The sequence below is a fragment of the Canis aureus genome, chromosome 1 (genome assembly GCF_053574225.1).
Source record: "Canis aureus isolate CA01 chromosome 1, VMU_Caureus_v.1.0, whole genome shotgun sequence".
Taxonomy (NCBI): domain Eukaryota; kingdom Metazoa; phylum Chordata; class Mammalia; order Carnivora; family Canidae; genus Canis; species Canis aureus.
In genome coordinates, this window is record NC_135611.1 from 51,831,393 (window position 1) to 51,852,983 (window position 21,591).

The following is a 21,591-nucleotide window of genomic DNA, read 5'->3' on the forward strand; positions in this document are numbered from 1 at the left end:
CAGGTCCCCAGGATCATGCCCTGGGCTGAAGGCGGCGCTAAACCGCTGAGCTGGGCTGCCCCAGGAGAAGAGATTTCTAATCCTTCATTACTTCTATGCTTTTATTGAGTACTGAATACGTCTACTAGACATTTGTTGTAAGCAATTCCATGTATGACTTTATTCTCTTCCCACATCTAATCTAAAACGTATGTGCTGATATATTATATATATATATATATATATATAATGTTATACATATATATATTTATATATATATATATATATATATATATATATATATATAATGTTATACATATATATATATATTTTTTTTTTATCATGTCCAAAGAATTTCTTAACCAAAAAGTTGAGCAGAAATGCATTTAGACTTCGGGGATCTGTGGGTGGCTCAACGGTTTAGCCCCTGCCTTCAGCCCAGGGCATGATCCTGGGGACCCAGAATCGAGCCCTGTATTGGGCTCCCTGCATGGATCCTACTTCTTCCTCTGCCTGTGTCTCTTTCTCTCTCTGTGTGTCTCTCATGAATAAATAAATAAAATCTTAAAAAAAAAAAAAGAAATGCATTTAGACTTCCATGGTGATTGGTAAGGGAATGATCTCTAGCAGCCCTGAGTTTTCAGAGCTAGAGTGAATCTCTGACCAATTACTAAATGTTAACTGAACATTTATGAACATGTGTCATATGCTCCCTCTAGGATAGTATAAAACCTCAAGTAGTCCAGGAAAATGGCCAAATTCTGGCTCTGGATTGTGGCTTTCAACAATAATTGATATATGCAGATTATTGGAGAGCTTGTATCTGCTCCAGTCAGATATATAAATTTGTAGAGTATCCAATCTGTTGTGGCTCTTATAAAATTAAGGTTTGTTAAATTACATAAGCATATTGTTAAAATTATATATTCCTGCTGAATATGCTAGTTTTACTCATTTACTGTTTTAGATTATGATAATAGGGACACAGCATTTTAATAAACTTTACATTAAAGTTTCTCCTATAAATTAATCTGAGTGTTTAACAATGAAACAATATTTTTTATGTATATATCAAATTTCAACTATTTTGATTCATTTATTTTCTTCCTAAAGATTTTTTAAAAGCTTAGACTGTAGCTTTCCAGATTTATAATTCCATTAAAGCCTGTTATATAATCCTAAACATGTTTAAGTACATCACATATAATTTAAATTATTGAAAAGTTTATTTTACACTTCTTGAAGACTCAGAACTCCTTAAATTTATTTCACAAAAGGCGCATCTTCTCCAGAATAAATTTAACTTGCCTCATGCAATTAGTATTTAGAAAGACTCAAATTAAGTGGAACATAGCTAAATTGAACCTTTAATTAACTAGATTTTTTTTCTTTTCGCTCTACTTTTAGAGACAGCATAAAATTACTGGAAAACAAACAAGATAGCAAGGATTTGTTTTAAAAAATCTGCCTTCAAGGTTGGTGCTGGGGGTCAGTAAGTAGTTAGCCCAGTTTGCATATTATAAAACTCTGAAGTTATGACTCATTTGAAATAATGAACCAGAGATACCAGTGTTCTCTTGTTCATGAAAGAAAGATTACATTTTGTTTGATATACTTTTATTTGTTAAAGCAGAAAAGTGAGGTGATAGATGTTGAGAATACTTCCAGCAATGAAAGATTGAATCAGAATTGGTTTCCTAGTTATCACTCTGAAAACCAAGAAATTAAATTAACCCAAACTCATTTTCACCTGAGCATTCTAATTAATCAAATGGATTAACAAATGAATGGGTACGAGATGAAAAATAGTTGTAGGAGAAAAGCAGAGGCAATACTTCTGGTGAGAGAAACTGCTCATTTGAAACAGTAATAATGCAGACTACACATTAGCTCAGAGCAGTAGAGTCCTTTCTTTCTCATCTTTGACCACTGATTTTCCCTCAGCCTTGGTGTCACACACACCTTTTCCAGGAATCTTCTGAAGACAACTCCTGCCTTAGAGATTCTAACTAACTCCTCTGCTCTACTTACTCTTTATTATAACATCTTTAATAAATATATGCAGTCTACCATGTCTGTGCAAGATACAGTCCTCAGTAACATAGAGACCCACTATTCTATAGACCTGGCCCTTTGGCCATACCTGGTTATAGTTCTCTGCACCTGAAGATTTGCAGGTTCAGATACGTAAGCTGTCTATTTTCTTCAAGAAATGCTTATGAAACACATAGAAAAAAAATCTCTAAATGGATTCTCAGTCACCATGTTCATTTACTGACTGAACTTCCTACTTCCAAAAATAATTTTAGGGAACCTAAAAGATACCAGTACAAGGAGAGCTTACATAGAAAAGGAAAAGAAGTGGAAAGGAAGAATTCTATCAGAAAAAATATGTTAAGGGAGGCTATTTGACCCGGGCCGAAAGGTATCAGTGACATTCACAATAGGGCAGATAAAAAACCCCAGGAAATGTGATGAGTTCCACAGTTTCTATTTGACTAAAGGAAGTAATTCAGTGCATCAGGAAAACCAAACATCTCTCTGGGCTGAACTGAGGAGGTGTTTCTACCTTGGTCATTTGTCTCAGGACTTGTCACATGATCAGCTTTTGAGAAATATCTGTTGAATGCTGAATTAATGACTGTAGTTGGGATTTAGCTGATGAACATGACCTGCTGGCGAGAGTTCCTGGCTGTCCTTGTCCTTCTTCCACCGGGACAGTCCCTTTGCAGGTGACTCAGCATTACAGTGTGCGCCTAAGACGTGTCTCCTGCAGCCCACCTTGGAGCCCACTTTGGGGCTTCATCTCCCCCACTCTCAGAAGCCTCAGGGCCCTGCCCAGTGTTCTCTGTTTGGACTTTTATTTCCTTGGCTTGTTGAGTTTTGTTCTGTTTGTATTTCTCAGTTATCCCTCCATCACTGTTACTATTTCTCTCCCAAATCTCTAGTAACAGAAATCAGTGGTTGCAGATTTTTTTTTTAACTGAAGTCTTGGGAGTAATAGTTGGGGGAACTGTGATACAGAACAGGTAAACACTGTCAACTCCAGACATCACTGTGGGGAAGACAAGCCTTTTGTTCTGGCTGTGGCATTCTGTAGAGCTGGTGCCTCCCACCTCAGAGCTGCTTCAGAAGTCCTTTGTCACGCAGAGTACTTGAGTTTCTGCCTCTCTTCTCCTCCTTTTCAAACAATTCAGAGGCCCAACTTTCCATAACCAATCTGAGGTATTTTCCAAACAAAAAGAGGAATTCTTCCCTGAGAGAAATGTTGTCTTCCTAGAACAACTGGCCCAAATTGGAATCAGATTTTAGAATAAAAAAAAAAGTTTCCTCCCTGCTGCACACTCATATCTCCAGAAATGGGGCCCTAAGAATCAGGTGGTGACCCTCCAGTGTCCTCAGAACTTCTACCAATCAGAACACTCCCATTTCCTCCTGCTGGAAAGGAGGTCTCTCATGACTCCTGGTCCTAGAAGGCAGCCTCATGGAGGAAAACACCTTGGCCCTCCAACCTGGCTGACCTTTATTTAATTCTTTTCTCCACACTCATTCATTACCTTGCTGTTTACTCTTGGGCAATTTTCAGAACCTTTCTGAGTCTTACTTTTCTCATCAATAAAATGAAGAAAAGAAATCTTAACCTTGTGTTCTTATGTTCCATTTTCCTTTCCAGGTGACTTTTCATTTTTCTGGACAATTTTTATGTTAAGCTTTCTCTCTCATTATATCAGGAGAGACATTACTTCAAAGGATTTTCAGACACCCTTGAACCACTAGCATCTAAATTCCTTTTACATGTGCCTTTGTGAGTCGAATGTTCTACAATGTTACTCATAGAACCAGTCTGAAAGGTGAGCCTACTTGAATGTTAGCTTGATGGGAGGCAGTGTGCACTCTGGAAGGCCAATGGGCATACAAGCCATACAGTCTGATTTTTAAATCTGGCTTTCCACTTAGTAGAGTGACCATAAGCCAAGCATTTATCTTTTTTGGCCTCAGTTTCTTTTTTCTAAAATGGAATAATGCTACGTCTCAGAGTTTTTGTAAGGAAAGTACTTAGTGCTTGGTATATAGTAAGTACTCACTAAGAGCTATGGGGGCCAGGTGCTGAAACACAGCGGTTAGATAAGTGATCCATTCTTTCTCCCTGGGATATTGTGTTCCCCTGAGGCATAAAGGATAGAGACTACCTGTCACTCACTGTTTGGAGAGGAGTACTTTCTCTGGCACCACCAGCCGACCTTGCGCGCCAGGCTCTCCTGACAGAGCACATCCTTCCTTTCTGGCTTCCATTTTCTCTCTCTTCCATGTTTGAGGACCATGTGACCTGCTCCCCAACCACATGCACACAGGATCTGCAAGGGAAACACGTTTTTCCTCCATGAATAAGGGATTACTGGGGATCTTTACATAATCACAAACCAACACTATGAATCTGCTACTGAATAAGGTTACAGGCTCTTCCAACTTTGCACTAGAACATGAAATTAAATTCTTTTTAGACCTCTTAATTGAGATTGGATCAACCCCTATAGCTGCTGAGAACCCACAGCATACACATAAGAGACCTAAATTAGATTGTTTGGTACCTTTGCTTATTCATTTTTAGGTACCATTTATACAGAGAAGCATAATGAGAATGAGTACCCTCTGGCCAGTATTGTTTCAGTACTGCTGGGTACTGGTGCTTTATGGATCTTCATGGAATACAGAGAGAACAGCCAAGAATTGTTGGAGTTTGCCACTGAATGACAGCAAGAACAAATCCCAAAGTAATTGTGAACATACTTTGTTATCAATAAAATAAAGGGGTTGGGGTAGATTGGCTCCAAGATCCCTTTTGGCTCAGAACATTCTTTGATATTGTGATTCAATCAATCTAACATATCCTTAAAGTCTTAGAGCATGTTTTCTGAGTATGTCCCAATAGAATAACTTGTCTGCAAAAGGCTGAAAGTTATTATTTGGGAATAATAAATCAGGGCAAAAAAGATGTAGAGTTCATGATATATTATTAGTTTCAAGTTTGCTAATCCTTATTTTATGAGATTTAATTTTCATGATGTTTACTTTCCCATTCAGCCTATTGTCAGAAAGAAGAATGCTTTTTGTGTTCAATGAAGAGATAGGCCAGAGACTAATAAATGTGTGCTTTGCCCTTGCTCAGATAAATGCGATAGTTAAAAGAAGCCATGACAGGGTATTGGGGCCTTGTGTTTACCATGGTAAAATTAATACCTTACAAGTTTTCTAAGAAGTTTGTAAGATGTCATAGATTTATTTTTAATATAATTTTGAAGTTGGAAAGCTAAGAAATATGAACCTTGATTCTTGACAAATTCATTATCAATAATACCATGTGCAGAACAAAATTACATGTTCAGCAAAAAAATAATCTGTCATAAGACTAAACTAATTTGCAAGGAATTAAAAATTTACCTGAAAATATGAGTTCTCTTGAGAGTATATTTAACATTTTTGTGATTGTATAATATTCTCTATTTTTTCTTGATCACTGTATTAGGGAATTATAGTCTATATGGTTTTATAAAAATAAGGTGAATTTTAGAGTAATTGAGCTAGAAGGCACATTAAAAAATTATCTGCCTCTAGGAAAGATGGATGTCCTCTTTTTGAAGTCTCTGCAGATAGAAACGAGACATTCTTGGGTGCCTCTCCGATTTTATTACTGTGGACATCCAGGTGACTGTTACTGCATTACTGTGTTCACTCTTACATGTCACCTCATTACTTTAGGGTATTTTCATTTATTTTACCTCTGCATACAGAGAATGATTGCAAAGTAAGTAGCATACCGCTTGGTAACTGTTAAGTGCTCAATAACAGATATTAGTATTTTTCTCTCTGTACATGATTTTTTTGAGGTGTTAACCGAAATCTGGGGGAAATACTGGTCAATCAGTAAATGTATTATTAAATTATTTCCTGGGGATCCCTGGGTGGCTCAGTGGTTTAGCACCTGCCTTTGGCCCAGGGCGTGATCCTGGAGTCCCAGGATTGAGGCCCACGTCAGGCTCCATGCATGGAGCCTGCTTCTCCCTCTGCCTCTCTCTCTCTCTCTCTCTCTCTCTCTGTCTCTCATGAATTAATAAATAAAATCCTTAAAAAAAATTAAAAAATAATAAATTATTTTCATTCTGGGACACCTGGGTGGCTCAGTGGTTGAGCGTCTGCCTTTCTCTGCCTCTCTCTCTCTCTCTGTGTCTCTCATGAATAAATAAATGAAATCTTTTTAAAAATTATTTTCAAAAAATATCTTCATTCTGTAAGTATAGATTTATCATTCTAAGTAAATATTCTTTCCAATAATTGAATACTAGGATGGTATTGCTATTACAAACAAATACCAACAAAAATCATACTGAGTTGAAAATCAAGAAGGAAGATGTCTAAATCTGTCTCACTTCTGTCTATGAAGAAATTGTCCATTTCAAGACCTTCCTTTCCTGCCCAACTGGCCTTCATGCTTTTAAAAAAAATAATAAATACACAAATTTGATTGAGTCATAATTTAACATTTTTGTATCTACCAATTTTTTGGAACATACTGGGAAAAAAACAGTAAACAAGACATGATTGCCCTGAGAAAATTTTGTATCTATATTCATATGTTCCAATGCATACGTACATTAGGAAATTAGAAACTCCTCTTAAAAAGTATAATGAAACTTCACAAAGCATGAAAAACTTCATAGGAAAGAAGAAAGTAGGTAATTTCTGTAGTTAGATTATTTTGGTAAAAACATGACAGAACTAAGAGTCTTCCAAGGGCAGTTTGCAAAGAGAAGTTTATAGAGATTCAGGGAATAAGTGTTCAAATGTAGTGTAATACCTTATTATCTCTCATTGTTATTCAGATTTTGGCCTCAAGGCCTGAATATCACCGGGTCAGAAGCTCAATTTTATTAGTATACTTGAAAAGATAATTAGTCAATTAGGAAGTGAAAGTACAAAAACTAGTTTAATATTCAGAAAGCCATTTACAGGATATTGTAAACCTGATTCTGATTTGAATTCTAGAAATTAATGCTAAGGCCACCTTCTACCTGATATGTTTTCCCTCAATCTAAATATATTTTTATATGTATGAAATATGGTTATCAAGAAATTTTAAAAATATTGAATTCCAAGAGAAGTTTTGTTTTTCTTGTTTTTAGGTAACAGATGGGATAAATTAAAGTTGCCCTATGAACAGCTGAGCAGCTGGACCATGTGCTCTGTGAGGGCACCTGTCTATTCCCACTCATTCCTCAGTACCTAGGACAGTGCCCAGTACATAGTAGATACCTGACTTAAAGATGGACCAATCATTATTTTCTGAATTTTAGTGGTAGAAACTTATTAGATCTCTTATTAGACACTGACTTTCATTCACTCAGCAAATATGTTCAAGTCTTAGCTGAGTATATTGTAGGTCATTAAGAAATTGCATGATTGTTCTTTATATAATGCTAAGAAGTTATATAATCTGGTCAATTGCAGGGAACATTAAATAGTCAAAATGTCTAAAGCAAAGACTATTTAGAGATCACTAGGGATCATTACTAGATGTCATTGGTGATTGTTTTAGCAGGAAACCATCAGTGATGCAAACTAGGATGATCTTAGATCCTGATTAGATGCTAAATGCTATTAAATGCACTAAAGCATAATAAATACATTTAATTTTATTCTGATCAACCTGGAAAAAGCTAATGCCACTTCTAAAATATGCTAAATATTCTTTTAGATACTGGCTGGCTTAAAACCCAATTTGGCACCAAAGCTGTTAGTGATTTTCACATCTTATGATTGGGCCACTTTTAAAACAATTTGATACGGTGACCCAATAGTAGGCATGAAAAAAATAGTAGGGTAGCCAAGGAGTTGGTGCCTACCATTTAGCAGCAAATAGAAGTGCTAAATAACTGCATGTTCTCTCTTAGATTTCTTATAATTCAAGTTATATTCTTTTCAATAAGTATTAAACCAAAGTGAGAAACAGATTTTATTGCTTACAAGTAAGTGGTGCTTCTGCTCGTGCACTTCATGTTAGGCCTCATATTAACAATATTGATTATTGTAGGGATTTGCATAAACTCAATATTGGAATGGACTATCTTACACTTGCTTTGTATTCTAAATCAGACAGGTTAAGCAAAAACACGAGGAAGTGAAAAAAAAAAAAAAAGTGCCCAGCTGAAGGATAGGTTGTCAAATAGTTCAGAGATTTTCTTTTTACATTTTGCTTCCCACCCAACCCAATGCTCAGATGCCTTAAAGAAGTTTTATTAATAAGACAAGTTGCTTTAATCTTTCCTCTCAAACTTTATCTGCAAGTTTGCCTATCACTTTGTGACTGTTAGAATTCCTTATTTCTTTATATCATTTAGGGCTTTGGGCCAGAATTTGGGGGCATTAATCTTACATATGTCCATCTTCCTTCTTTGAGTTTTACTCAAATGCTCAGTATACAAAATAACAATATATTGAAAAACAGTAAGTGTCAACAATCTATTAGACTGAGAAAGTGCCCTGATAATTCAAATTCAAGATCTTTGTGAAAAGTCATATAGCACCATGGCTTCTTTTTTTTTTTTTTTTTTTTTTTTTTTTTTTTTTTTTTAAAGATTTTATTTATTTATGCATGATAGTCACAGAGAGAGAGAGAGAGAGAGGCAGAGACACAGGCAGAGGGAGAAGCAGGCTCCATGCACCGGGAGCCTGACGTGGGATTCGATCCCGGGTCTCCAGGATCGCGCCCTGGGCCAAAGGCAGGCGCCAAACCGCTGCGCCACCCAGGGATCCCAGCACCATGGCTTCTAAGCCAGAAAACTCCTTTTTTCTTTCCCTGAATCTCTGCCTAATCAACCTCCAAACACGGAGATTAGATTTTATTAATTTGGTCTGGAGAAAGGCCAATCAGATTCATCCCACAAGCAGTTGGCAACAGAGGGAAGAATAGAATGTGGCATAACATGGGTGGACACACACATATACACAGTACCCCTTCAATTTATACCTCCTGTGGAGTATGGTGTTTGCATATCTCCCATCCTTTCTCACTAAAGATTTTTTTGAACCACAGTCAAAAGTGGCTGGAGGAACACAAGTTCTGCATTAGGTACCTGTCTTCTTTATACAACATAGGGTCATGTTCAAAGCTGGTCTTCCCTGCAAAATTCTGCTCTAAGAGTTGTGTCCTTCACTCAGAGTGCTTAATACTAAATGCAAAGAATGATTAGTTTTGGAATCCATTAATGTTCCAAGTTTTATTTTATTTATTTTATTTTTTTTAAAGATTTTATTTATTCATAGAGACAGAGAGAGGCAGAGACACAGGCAGAGGGAGAAGCAGGCACCTGCTCTCTTCACAGAGAGCCTGACGTGGGACTCGATCCAGGGTCTCCAGGATCACGCCCTGGGCTGCAGGCGGCGCTAAACCGCTGCACCACCGGGACTGCCCCCAAGTTTTATTTTTAAATTATTGTCAATGATTGTACTTCCAGGGAGATTCTCTTCCTTCGATATGATCTGCTCTGTGCTCACTGACTATTGGTCTTAGAAAATTCTCTTTTCCCATTTCCCTGCAGCTTGAGCTCCTGGGTCTGTCTCTAATTACTCCACCTCATATATGTCTAAAGTGAACTGCAGTGTTGAGAAGGCACATCTGTACATGTTTCCTTCCCTAGGAAGCTGAAGCTTAAAAATGGTCTCCTAGCTATTTGCCCCTTCACCACCCAACTCCCTTCCTAGGCAAAAACTGTGCATGTCACAGTCCCTCCAGGGTATCACTATAACCATGTAGGATGAAGCCATGGGGTGGGGGTAGAATTTAAATATTCATGGCCACCATTAATGGGATTAATCACAAAAGAAAACAATTATAGGTGGAGCTTCCTGGCAAGTGCAATCACAAGGGACTTTAAACCACACTTGAATTTTCTCTTGAAGGCACAGTATTGCCTTAAAATTCTGATAAGGGGGAAGCCAAGAATGAGAAGGGCAACTCCACTGGGAAGCATGCTCTTCTCTTTTTTTGCACTCTAATAATGTAGAGGAGAGTATGATGACCACAACTGCAGACTCAGCCACAACCAATAGAACCATGTGAACTTCCACTCTTTTTGGTATGTGCCAGATTCTAATATTCAGGAGTCCTCAATCACACATGGACTGATTAGAAGCAAATACCCAACAGATGTATTTATATTTCATAGAAATGTTTTAAGGAAAATGTTATGCAAAGTCTTTGGTCCAAAATGGCCTTTCTCCCTCTTGTCTAGCACAAAAGAATTGACATGTCATAAAATATCAGAAGTGGGTTTTTTTTTTGGCTTATGTTTTAAAAAAGATAAAGATTGAGGATCTTTTATTTTTCTTTATGGAATTTTAGTTACTAATGAACAATTTCCTATGCCTAAATTAATAGATAGCAATGGTCACCATGGTAACTAAATTAAGTGCTTTAAATTATTTCTTATAACATTATTTTTGGAACTTTAAGGTGAGAGGTAGGTTCACTTAACTACTCATATACTAAATTTAGAATGTAGTTAAGGGGCGTGTGGGTGGCTCAGTTGTTTGGGTGTCTAGCTTTTGGTTTTGGCTCAGGTCATGATCTCTCCTGGGTTGTGAGATTGAACCCCACACCATGCTCAGAGTCTACTTGGGATTCTCTCTCTCCTCTCCCCCTGCCTTCCTCTTGCTTGTACTCTCTCTCTCTCTCAAATAAATAAATCTTTTTTTAAAAAAGATTTTATTTATTTATTCATGAGAGACACACAGAGAGAGGCAGAGACAAAGGCAGAGGTAGAAGCAGGCTCTCTGTGGAGAGGCTGATGTGTGGCTTGATCCCAGGACCCTCAGATCACACCCTGAGACAAAGGCAGTTACTCAAGCACTGAGCCACCCAGATGTCCCTCAAATAAATAAATCTTAAGAAAAAAATGTACCTGGGCATTAAAAATATTGTGAACAAAAGCATAGTATTGCCTTAAAATTCTGAGATGTTTTTATGTAAGAGAAATTGTAAACCTAACTTTTAGATGTTTATACCTATTACTGTGGGTAAGATACAACATCCCAATTCATATTTTTATAATAAAATTAATAATTAGTGTTACAACATTGAGATAGATATTGTAACAACAGTAATTTTTAAAAGTCATGCATGTGAACAATAATGAGATGAAAAATATTATAAACTTAATTTCTAATGTTTTTCTTTAAGTAAAACTCCACTTAATAAACCAGCTTAATGATTATTTCTCCTTTGAATAAAATAATAACAAAAAACATTTTAATAAATAAGGGCTCAATATTTTACTTTTGCGAAGTATGTGATGCTTTAAAAATATTGAATAGATTGATGCATTTCTGGTAATTTTTAAGGGGAAAGTTAGTATCTGTACCTCTTTATCTGTGTAACTATCTGCTTACAAAATTAGCCATACTGTACATTAAGTATCTTATTAATACTATCAGGGAAATTTGGAATTTTTCTGGCCTTTAAGTTTGGACATCGAGCTAATACATATGGACAAATTAAAAATTAATCCTTTAGCTTCACACAGTATATTGCTTTTAGCTTGTAGCTTACCATGATTCATACCATGTTAAGATTAATATATGTATACATAAGTCCTACATCATTCTAAATCTTAGTGGAGTGAATGTTATGGTGACAAGTTTAACTAAGGATGTCTTGCTTTTCTTAGTTTGTGCTCCAGAAATATTGCTGCTGTTATAGAATGGTTCTTTGTATTTAATATTAAAATTTTAGTGCTACTTACATTTTTATCCACTGAATATTACATTTCCTGTGATATGTAATTGCATACAAAGCACCTTCAGACTGTTTTGACACAACCTCCCTTACCTTAAAAATTTTAAAAAGCCTCTTAGTTTGCACTATATTCTTCATAAATTAAGCCCTGATGTAATTATCCATCAGTTCACGAAAGAACATATTAAACTCCATGTAAAATATATATTATAAAATAAACACTTTATTGCTAGTTGTACCTGAAGAGACATAGCCTATTATTAACATTAATTAAAAGTCTTAAGCCCTCTATTGCATATTGCTGGGCACTTGGGTGGCTCAGTGGGTTAAGCGTCCAACTCCTGATTTCGGCTCAGGTCATGATCTCAGGTTTGTGAGGTGGAGTCCCATATCCAGTTCCATACTCAGTGGGGAGTCTGACCCTCTCTCTCTCTTCTTCTCCCTCTTCCCCTCCCCCCACTGTGCGTGTGCTAAAATAAATAGACATTAAATTTTAAAAAAGAAATTGTCCTTTGCTGAGGGAGATGATAACACAAAGATATGGTAAAACTATCCATTTATCCATTTGTCTCCCCTTCATGCTTGGTAAGTTTAAAGTATTAAAAGTTTCTTTTATCTATTAGTCAAAAAGTAACCGCAGCATTATTTTTAGCCTGACTGGCCTGGTATCCATTCTCTGTCTATGCATTCTGCTTCCATACTCAGCAATTGGTGGTGGTAGTGCAGAACTGATGATGAAAATTATCTGTTCTGTTTGTTTGGATTGATTCAATATAATTTCAATATAAGATTTTAGATGGATTTGATAAAGAACATAGTTAATCTAGTAAAGTTTTTAATCAGTGGTTAGGGTGAATAAGAGACTCCACTCATTTGACAAATATTTATTGAGAATCTGCTTTGTGCCAGACCTTGGACTAGTTGATGCAGAGAGGATGGTAAATGAGGTAAACAGAGACAGATGTAGATTTTAAGGAGGTGAGAAGGAACGGTGGTCCTGCAGTTTACAGAGCTGTGTAGGTCAATGGGAAGAGCACTGAATTCGATGAATTAATCCTTTGAGTGTCAGTTTCTGGATGTAACTATAAAATGCCTCAGTCATAAAGTGTCTGTAAGAAGATGTGCAGGAGTATCTTTTAAAGCACTGAGCAGAGCAATGGCATGTGGTAGGTACTAGGTACTTGGTAGCCACCTCCCTCTGTGTCAGGGTCAAACCAGGCCATTGGAAAAGACCCAAAGATTAACTCTTTGTTGCTGGCTCTGCCATTATGTGTGGCCTCTGCCATTGTTGTGTCCTCTACACTGGGCTGCTGTTTCCTTCTGAAACAAGAGAGAGACCAGAGGGAAGAGAAAAGGTAGAAATGGACCTCTAGAAGGAATGGTTGCCTCTGACATGCCCTTGTGTGGGAATGAATTTTCAGCTGGCAGGCATGGCCTGGGAGAGGGAGGGTCTGATCCTCTGGCCTCCCATGGCGGCTTGCTTCCTTGTCCCTGCATAAACAATAGCTATGCTGGGAACTGTTGGATTTTTTAATTCAATTCGGCAAACACTTACTTAACACCCGCTACAGAAAAGGCTGAGTAACTTGCTTGGAAATTTGTGGGTGATATGACCCCTTACTGGAATCTACTGTAAAGAATTATCCTGTAAATGATGTTGGTTTTTGATAGATTTATTCAGGACCTTTGTTAGATATAATGAAATACCAATGTGTGTTTCTGTCTATTATAGAAAAAGCAAAGGAAGAGAAAAGAAGAAAGTCTTTCATATAATCCACTGTAGAAGAATGAGTGCCTTGTAGTGTTTGGAATATCTGTGGTAGACGGTGGCATACAGCCAAAGGTTCTGTATGTTTGTGGGAAAAAATGGTAAAATGTAATTTTTTTTTTTATTTTCCAGGTGACTTTAGATTATGTGGAGTAAGGTCAGCCATGATTATTACATAAGAATATTTTTAAAAAGATAAAATGAAAATTTGTGTTCCTTTTAGAATAAAACTTCTCTTAAATTTCTATAAATTGTTATGCTTTATACATATTACAAAACTATATGGTAAAAAATAAATTGCACATATCTGAATTCTTCATCCTAGGTACCCTAAAATTACAAATCACCCTTAATACGAATGGGGCTTCATGTAAGCTAGACCACATTACATGGCAGCCAAATCCACGATGTGCAATAAAGCATGCTTTGGGAATTCACACTCAGCTCATGCCCCAGTATTTTATTAGAGGAGGTTAGGTGTGTACATAACAGCATATGTTATGTGTCCACAGGAGACAAATATTCTAGATATTATTTAAATAAGGATATCATTTTCCTGGCCATGGTAGCTGCTAATGGTGATGCTGACAGGGGTGTGTAGGTATAACATTGAATTTAGAAAGCCAGTATATGGACCAGCTTTAATGTATACACTTTATTCTCAGTACTGTGCCTATTCAGAGTATATTAAAACTTAAAGCCTGAATTTGTGGCTCAGGGCCTTACTTCAAGGCCTGCCTGATGACTGGTTTCGATGAACAAATTTACAATGATTTCTGCTTATTAATGACCCTGTTTTCCTTTGGGGCTATAAAGGAGGTCTAGCTTTCATGTCTAAGCCACACATATACCCACAGGAAAGCTAAGTGCTTATGGAAAAAAGATGATATTAATGGCCCTAATCCTACGGGAAATTTAAATTAGGGGGGCAGGGAGTTGAGTATCAGACTCCAACCACTGCATGTGATGAGGGTGTTAAGAAAGTGGTATTTCCAGTAATAACGTTCCAGAGGTTTAAGGATGGAGGTGAGTACCTATTGATCTTTATTTGGGCAGAAGAAAGGGAATGCAAAGCGCGCTCTCTGACACAATAGATCTGTTGTCTCACATGAAGAACTCCTGCCGAGCACATGAATCCTGAGGAATAGATGTGCTCAGTTCTGATGAGACTCATCCCTGGGAACACTGCCTGTAGGGAACATGGTTTTCTCCCATGCCAGGCCTTGGCCAGATGCCTCTTCTGTGCCTTCCTCAGATTTCAAACTCATATCACTCTTGTTGGGAATCCTTTTCTGACCTACCTGTGAACTACTCCCACATCACTTGCATAGCCCCGTCTCACCACTCCCCATTCCCCACCCTGAATCCTTATTTCTTAAACCTCCAACGTCTGAATCCTTCTGGGGTGGGCCCCAAGTGATTTTGTCGACATAGGCCAAAGCCAGGCTTGTGATGAACTGCCTGAGCTCTGACTCTGGGGAGGGCCATGTTCCTTTCATGCAGTGTTATATCCCTACCCTTTGAATAATGTCTTGACAGTGGACATTCAATTACTATTTACTAAATGCAGCTATTTTTTAAATAGTTGAAACAAAAGTAAAGTCCTATATTTTCATTATGTCCTACCAGATTTTTTTTTAGCTGACCACTGATTTATTAGACTTTTAAAAAAGTATACTTTGACATAATTTGCTGATACTATATTAGACATATGTACTGATATTATAGAAACTGGCACATAGGAAGTGTCCAATAAACAAGTTTTCCCTGTCATTCCTTTCATGACATAAATCATCAGGGTCTGCTGTCACTTTTGCTGGCCATTATTTAAATTGTTATATTTTTTTTAAAGTGTTGTTTCTCATAATTACAAAGTTATAATTAAGATAGTTGTAAACTGTCTGGCACATTATACATATCTCCCCATGTCCTAGACTCTCTGGGTTCTCTGCTTATTTACATTGCTTTCACAATGTCAACCAATTTAGACATTGATTTTATATTTCACAATTTCTTTTAAATCATATCTCTGATTTCAACCGTTTCTTAATATTATGCAGTCTTGGGCAACTTCAATCTTTATTCAGCAAGGATAAACATCAAATGGTTCAGAATGCATCAAATGATTTTTTTAAAGTATGTGTGTATATACACACATACATGCAGAGATAAATGATAGTGGACAGATAGCAAATTATAAAGCAAACAGGAAAAAATGTTAATAGGAGGTGAATCTGGGTAAAAGGAATGTATGTGTTATTTCCACTATTTTTGGTTCTGCAACATTTTATAAATTTGATACTATTTCCTAACATTTAAAAAGATACGCAAATAGACAAAACTTCCAATTACTTCATAAGTACTAGAAACCAGTGGCACATGGTATAGATGCTTTTTTACTTATCAGGAATAGAATACTATTTGCTGGGTGCCTGTGTGGTACAGTAGGTTAAGTGTGTCTGACTTTTCATTTCGGCTCAGGTCCTGATCTCAGGGTCATGGGATTGAGCCCCATGTTGGGCTCTGGTTTTGAGCTCCCTCAGTGTGGAGTCTGCTCGAGATTCTCTCCCTCCGTTTCCCTCTGCCTCTCCATCCACTCATGTGCACGTGCTGTCTCTTTAAAATAAAAATAAATAGGGACACCTGGATTGCTCAACAGTTGAGCATCTGCCTTTGGCTCAGGGTGTGATCCTGAATCCTGGGATCAAGTCCTGCATCGGGCTCCCTGCATGGAGCCTGCTTCTCCCTCTGCCTATGTTTGCCTCTCTCTCTGTGTATGTCTTGTGAATAAATAAATAAAATCTTTAAAAACAAAATAAAAATAAATAAATCTTTAAAATACTGTTTGTGATGAGCCTAAAATACGAAATAATGGTGTCCATATGTCACCTTCTCTCATGTAGATTTGTGTACGTGAGGATGTGTGTTTGCGTGGTGGTTGACATTTGTATATGTTTCATCAGCTCCACAAATGACTAATTTGTCTCAGCAGTAAAAATTCAGTGAGGCCAAAGATTTCAGGGACCTAGGCTTCTATATAAGCATAGTGTGAACCCAGCCTTTGCAAATGTACTGAAACTTTGCCATGTGATCCACAATTCCTGTGACCAAGGTGCCCTCTTCTACTCACAATAAACATTTATGGAGTACCTTGGTTAGCTTCATAGGTGTAGTGGAGGCTGAATATTAGCCATGTCAGCATAACCATTAAAGATGCCACCATCACCATGATATAATTTTCTGAGTCGAATTTTGGTTTTCAACCCTTGTTGATGTTACTCTACACATAGTGTTGCAATAAACACTACAGGGATCATAAATTGTGAACAAGAAATGTTTTCCTCCAATTATCTGTAGCATTTAGCATTTGACCAACCCCTCTTTCTGGAAGCTTTCTTTTCCCTTGCCTGTCTTAATAACTCCTGGTTCCTTTTGGGCCTCTCTGGCCAATCCTTGTCAAGCTGAGACCAAGTTTCCCCCCTCCTTTGCCTTCTCATTATCTGCATCTTTCTTTCTGGGCCACTCTGCTGTCCTCCTTTAGTCTGAATTACTCTTTTCCAAAAACTTGGAAACCTTTGTTCTTATGTTTCCTCTGAACTTGATGGTGCCTTATATGACTTAACATAAACATATGGCATGGCATCTCCTAGTGAGTTTGGAGATCTGTGCCTTTATTCCTAGAATTGTGACAATTATTTTTGTGGAAGCAGGAATGTGAGATGTAGAGGCAGAAGACACTTCCCATAGCTCTTCAGCTCATTTTATATGAGTAATTATTTTACAGTTTTCAAGTGTTTGCTCATTTCTAAGGTTTTGGCTATTGCTATGTCACAGAGGGGAAACTTATTTTCATGTTTCATTTTTGTTACATGAATCTGGGGGACAGTGTCCACTACCTTATAATTATTAGTCACATCCCTTTGCTTGCTTTTTCCTCGAGATAAGCATGCAAGGATGAGAACTATAAATTTTAAATAGTATTAACTTTTTCTGTAATTTAAATAAAGGAAAAGGAAGAAATGTTATCTGTAAAATAATTGCACAACCTCAATTATATTTGAATTGTTGCTTTGGTATTGTGGAAGTGTTCCTTGTCAGCTACCAGACTGAAGCAAGTTCCTTGTGGATGGTCTTTGTCAATTAAGAAAGATGGCTTGAGTGGATAATGGGTGTGTGACATTCTATGTGTTCTTTAGAATCTCTGAAAAAAACTAATGGTAGATGCTCTTTTAAACATGTTTCCCCTTCCCCGCACCCCGGTACATGTGACCACAAATGTTTTGGGGTAGTACTGCATGTGACCTCTGCAATTATCAAGGTATTCCCAGGGAATCACTATTCACTCTCAAACTTCCTACAAATATCCAGAGGGAAAAAACTAAAGATATTTCTGAGACTTATGTCAGGACATAGTATGAAATGTTAAGAAGTATAGATATTTTACCATAAAAATCTAAGTTGAATCTTGAGATAACCCCAGAAAGTCCTGACCTCACCCCACCACACATCCTTGAACACGTTGCTCAGCGTCAGGTTGAACCATCCATCTTAGTTGACAATGTGATCCATCACTGACCATGGGGCGAGTGACTGATCTTTTGTGAGCTGTCTGTGCTAGCACTCACTGAGACAAGTACTTGGGTCTGATCTGTGGCCACGACCCTCACACTTAGATAAAGTCCATTTGGGCCCACGGATTCTTCTTGCATGCTGTGTCAACCATAGTGAAGACACATCTTGCTGGAACTTCAGGAAACTATTGTCTGCATTCCTCTGCCATCCATGGAATCATTCAGCTGCTCCTGGATCTAAGTGAAGCATAGATATTTCTACCCTGCCTGCTGCCAGGCTCTGCTGGCTTGCAAGGGAAACTGGAATCTTGCTCCCTTTTTGGGCTTTTTTCAGGAGAGAGATTACAGATCACTTATGCTTTTAGGCATATGTCAATCTCCATTCCAAGATCTCAGCCTTTGGGAGATGCAAAAGGGAAAGAGATTCAGAGGAGAGTCTCCTAGGCTCACCATGGCGCTCTTCTGCTGAGCCTAGAGACTACCATCTGGCCTTGGAGGATAGGCGGACTAGAGCAGGTCCTTAAGCAGACATTTCCATCTAGAGCTCTAGGTTCCCATCAACCCCCTTCAGCTGTGGAAAAACCAATGCCCAGGAATTTAAAAGACAAAAATCGTGGATCCCTGGGTGGTGCAGCAGTTTGGCGCCTGCCTTTGGCCCAGGGTGCGATCCTGGAGCCCCGGGATTGAGTCCCATGTCAGGCTCCCGGTGCGTGGAGCCTGCTTCTCCCTCTGCCTGTGTCTCTGCCTCTCTCTCTCTCTGACTATCATAAATAAATAAAAATTTAAAAAAAGACAAAAATCTTTTCTCTAATTTTCTTCTATATCAACCCTTCCCTAAGGCAACTAGCTGCTGCCACAATAGGAAAGAAAGTCAGAATTTATAGAAATTAGCAAGGAAAAAGTGCATAGGTATATATTTTAAAATAATATCCTTCCATGGTATTGTTACTATGACCATGGTTATTGGATTAAAAGCTTTCTTATTAGGCTGATTTCGGCCTTTAGACTCAATCCTCCTTGCTAGAGAAGTATAAAATTGTCATAAACATGAGCATTATAATAGCAACATAATAATGACACTGTGAGAGTGTCAAACTGGATTAGATGAAGAAGTAGTCATCTCACTTGATAAGCCATTATGACCCTCAGGCTTTTGATGTACATTTTCGGCTGTTATTCGTCAAGGTAGTTATAGTAATGAAGAAGTCTATATTGTTCTTTAATATAACTCTATTTTAAGTCTGTTCAGATGATATCAAATTTTCTACACCATTGATCCATTAAAAAAAAAATCTTTCCTTGAATTCTGCTTGCCACTAATCAGGCTATTATATTCAGTTTTTTAGATAGGTTGACAAATTGAAAATCCAGCTTTAAATGTTGCAGTAGTTTAAAAATAGAAGTCTTTTACTTCAAACTATTCTGAGTTGCTGCTTTAAGCAATAAAAATGTACTTTATAGCTTGTTAACCTAGATCTCATGGATATCCTTTCTATAATAATGTAAGTAGATCATTGTTTACTGTCTAAATCAGCCTTGTCAGAGCAATGCTCTCTAGTGATTTTTTAAAGTCAAAGAGATAACATTCTCTCTTCTGTGATTATCCAGCCTGGCATGGTATTATCCTTGTATACTTGTATTTTGAATATGAATAACAATCTTTAGCTGACTTTAGCATTTTAGAGAAATGTTTATAAGTAACTTCTTTCATATGTAACTTATATGTAACTTCTACTTATATCAGCAGCTACCAAATATATTAACTGAGCTCCATAACCTGGTTATTTTCTGTTTCAGCTGCTTTTAAAGACCCTTGAATATGCATTCACATACTTTATACTCTTTAAGTCAGAATATTGGAAGCTACCTTATTTTGAGGTACAACATAAAGCACTGGAAAAGTTCAGTTACTACACATTTTAATGTAATGTACTCAAGGTTAATACATCCTGCAAAAAAAGCAGGTGTCAGGAGATGAGGTAAAGGTGACATGGAATTTTATGACCTGAAGTGAAGTATATCAAACTGATTAGGAAGGTCTAAATACATCTTGAAAATTGGCAGATATTTTAGAAATAAATGATGAGTCATTAGAGCTGAGGCCAGTTAAATTAGGAGATTAAAATATATTATTCTGAGGGACTGTTGCCATAACTTGTAGTTTCGTATTGAACACAAAATACAACCTAGTTTTAAAACTTAAATAATTAAGCATTACTCTGGATCCTTATAATCTATCAGACTATATAACATGTGCCTTCATTCCTAGACAATGTGTGTTACAGAAATCATCCTCTCTGGGTTCTATTCTGAAATCCTGACCAGCTATGTTCTTAACTGATTTTCTGCTTTTTCAATGGCCTTTTTCTCTCCAGGATCTTTAAACTTTGTGTGTGTGTGTGTGTGTGTGTGTGTCTGTGTCTGTGTCTGTGTCTGTGTGTCTGTTAATTCTTTTTGTTTTGTTTTCCTGGCTTTTTACAATCAGCATTTAAATACTCTAGTATTTACATTTATCATAATAAAAATTGTAAAAATTGTTTCCTTGACCCTAATTTCCTCTTTGGGTGCTGTCCCCAGGCTCTCTCTTCTTCAGAGCCAGTCCCGACTAAGGGTTTTGCTTCTACTCAGTGCTTTCACTTTCTCTCTTCAAGATCACTTGGATAAGGGAAAACTTCTGCTTCTTTGTCCCCAACACCAAAAAGGAGGCCCAGTGTCTAATTTTACTTTATCAAGAAAGTATGTACCCCAGTTGGGCATTCTCCTTGGTCTTCATATCACATAAACCACAAATCCACTTTCTGGACTGGAGCTCAAACCAACGTGTAATGTGGGAAGCCCTCCAGCAAGCTACTGTTCACACTCAACCCTGAAGACCCCACAACCTCTGTGACCCTTTGGACTACAAGCCTCTGTGACTGATGGTTTTGGTGTCTGGAGCCTGGAAAGCCTCCTGGAAGCACTCCTTAGAGTTTTGGTCTAGGACCTCTTTAATTCAGCTGCTAGAAACACCTCTTTTGCAACCAGCTGTTAGCTTACGGCTGGGCTCTTGTCAAAACGAAGTGCCTGATCCAAGGACGACTTGCGATTCTTTGTCCTAATATTCACATTTTGGCATAAGTCAACTTAGACACCATGACTTAAGTGTCTAAGGGAAGGCTCCAAGGAGACTCACTTGTCAAATGGAAGTAGTATTTTAGGGACATATACAGCCTGACCATAGTAGCATTACAGCTTTACATGAAAACCTAACAGCCATCCATTGAGAGAAATTTATCTCCCACTCTGCCACCCAAGGCAAAGCTGGTGACTCAGCAGGGCTCCCAACTCACTAAATGCCTAGGCTTGGTTCACTGATGACTAGAATAAGCTTAGACCCATTGGTGTCCACTTGGCTGCCCCTGCTGTTCAACCCCACCTCCAACTCAGCAGCACTAAAAACGGATGTAGTTACTTTGTTGGTAGACAGAACTCAAAGCCATTCTCAG

General features: G+C 37.6%; 1 protein-coding gene and 1 long non-coding RNA gene across 5 annotated transcripts in view; both read left to right on the top strand.

The window, feature by feature from the left end:
- Positions 1–21,591, top strand: part of PACRG (parkin coregulated) — a 516,787-nt gene that overhangs the window by 122,971 nt on the left and 372,225 nt on the right. The gene's annotated exons all lie outside the window — the stretch shown is intronic.
- On the top strand, positions 1,385–4,745 carry LOC144284805 (uncharacterized). Its single transcript, XR_013353239.1, has 3 exons — positions 1,385–1,454; positions 3,653–3,830; positions 4,589–4,745. It is a non-coding gene; the product is annotated as an uncharacterized LOC144284805 (long non-coding RNA).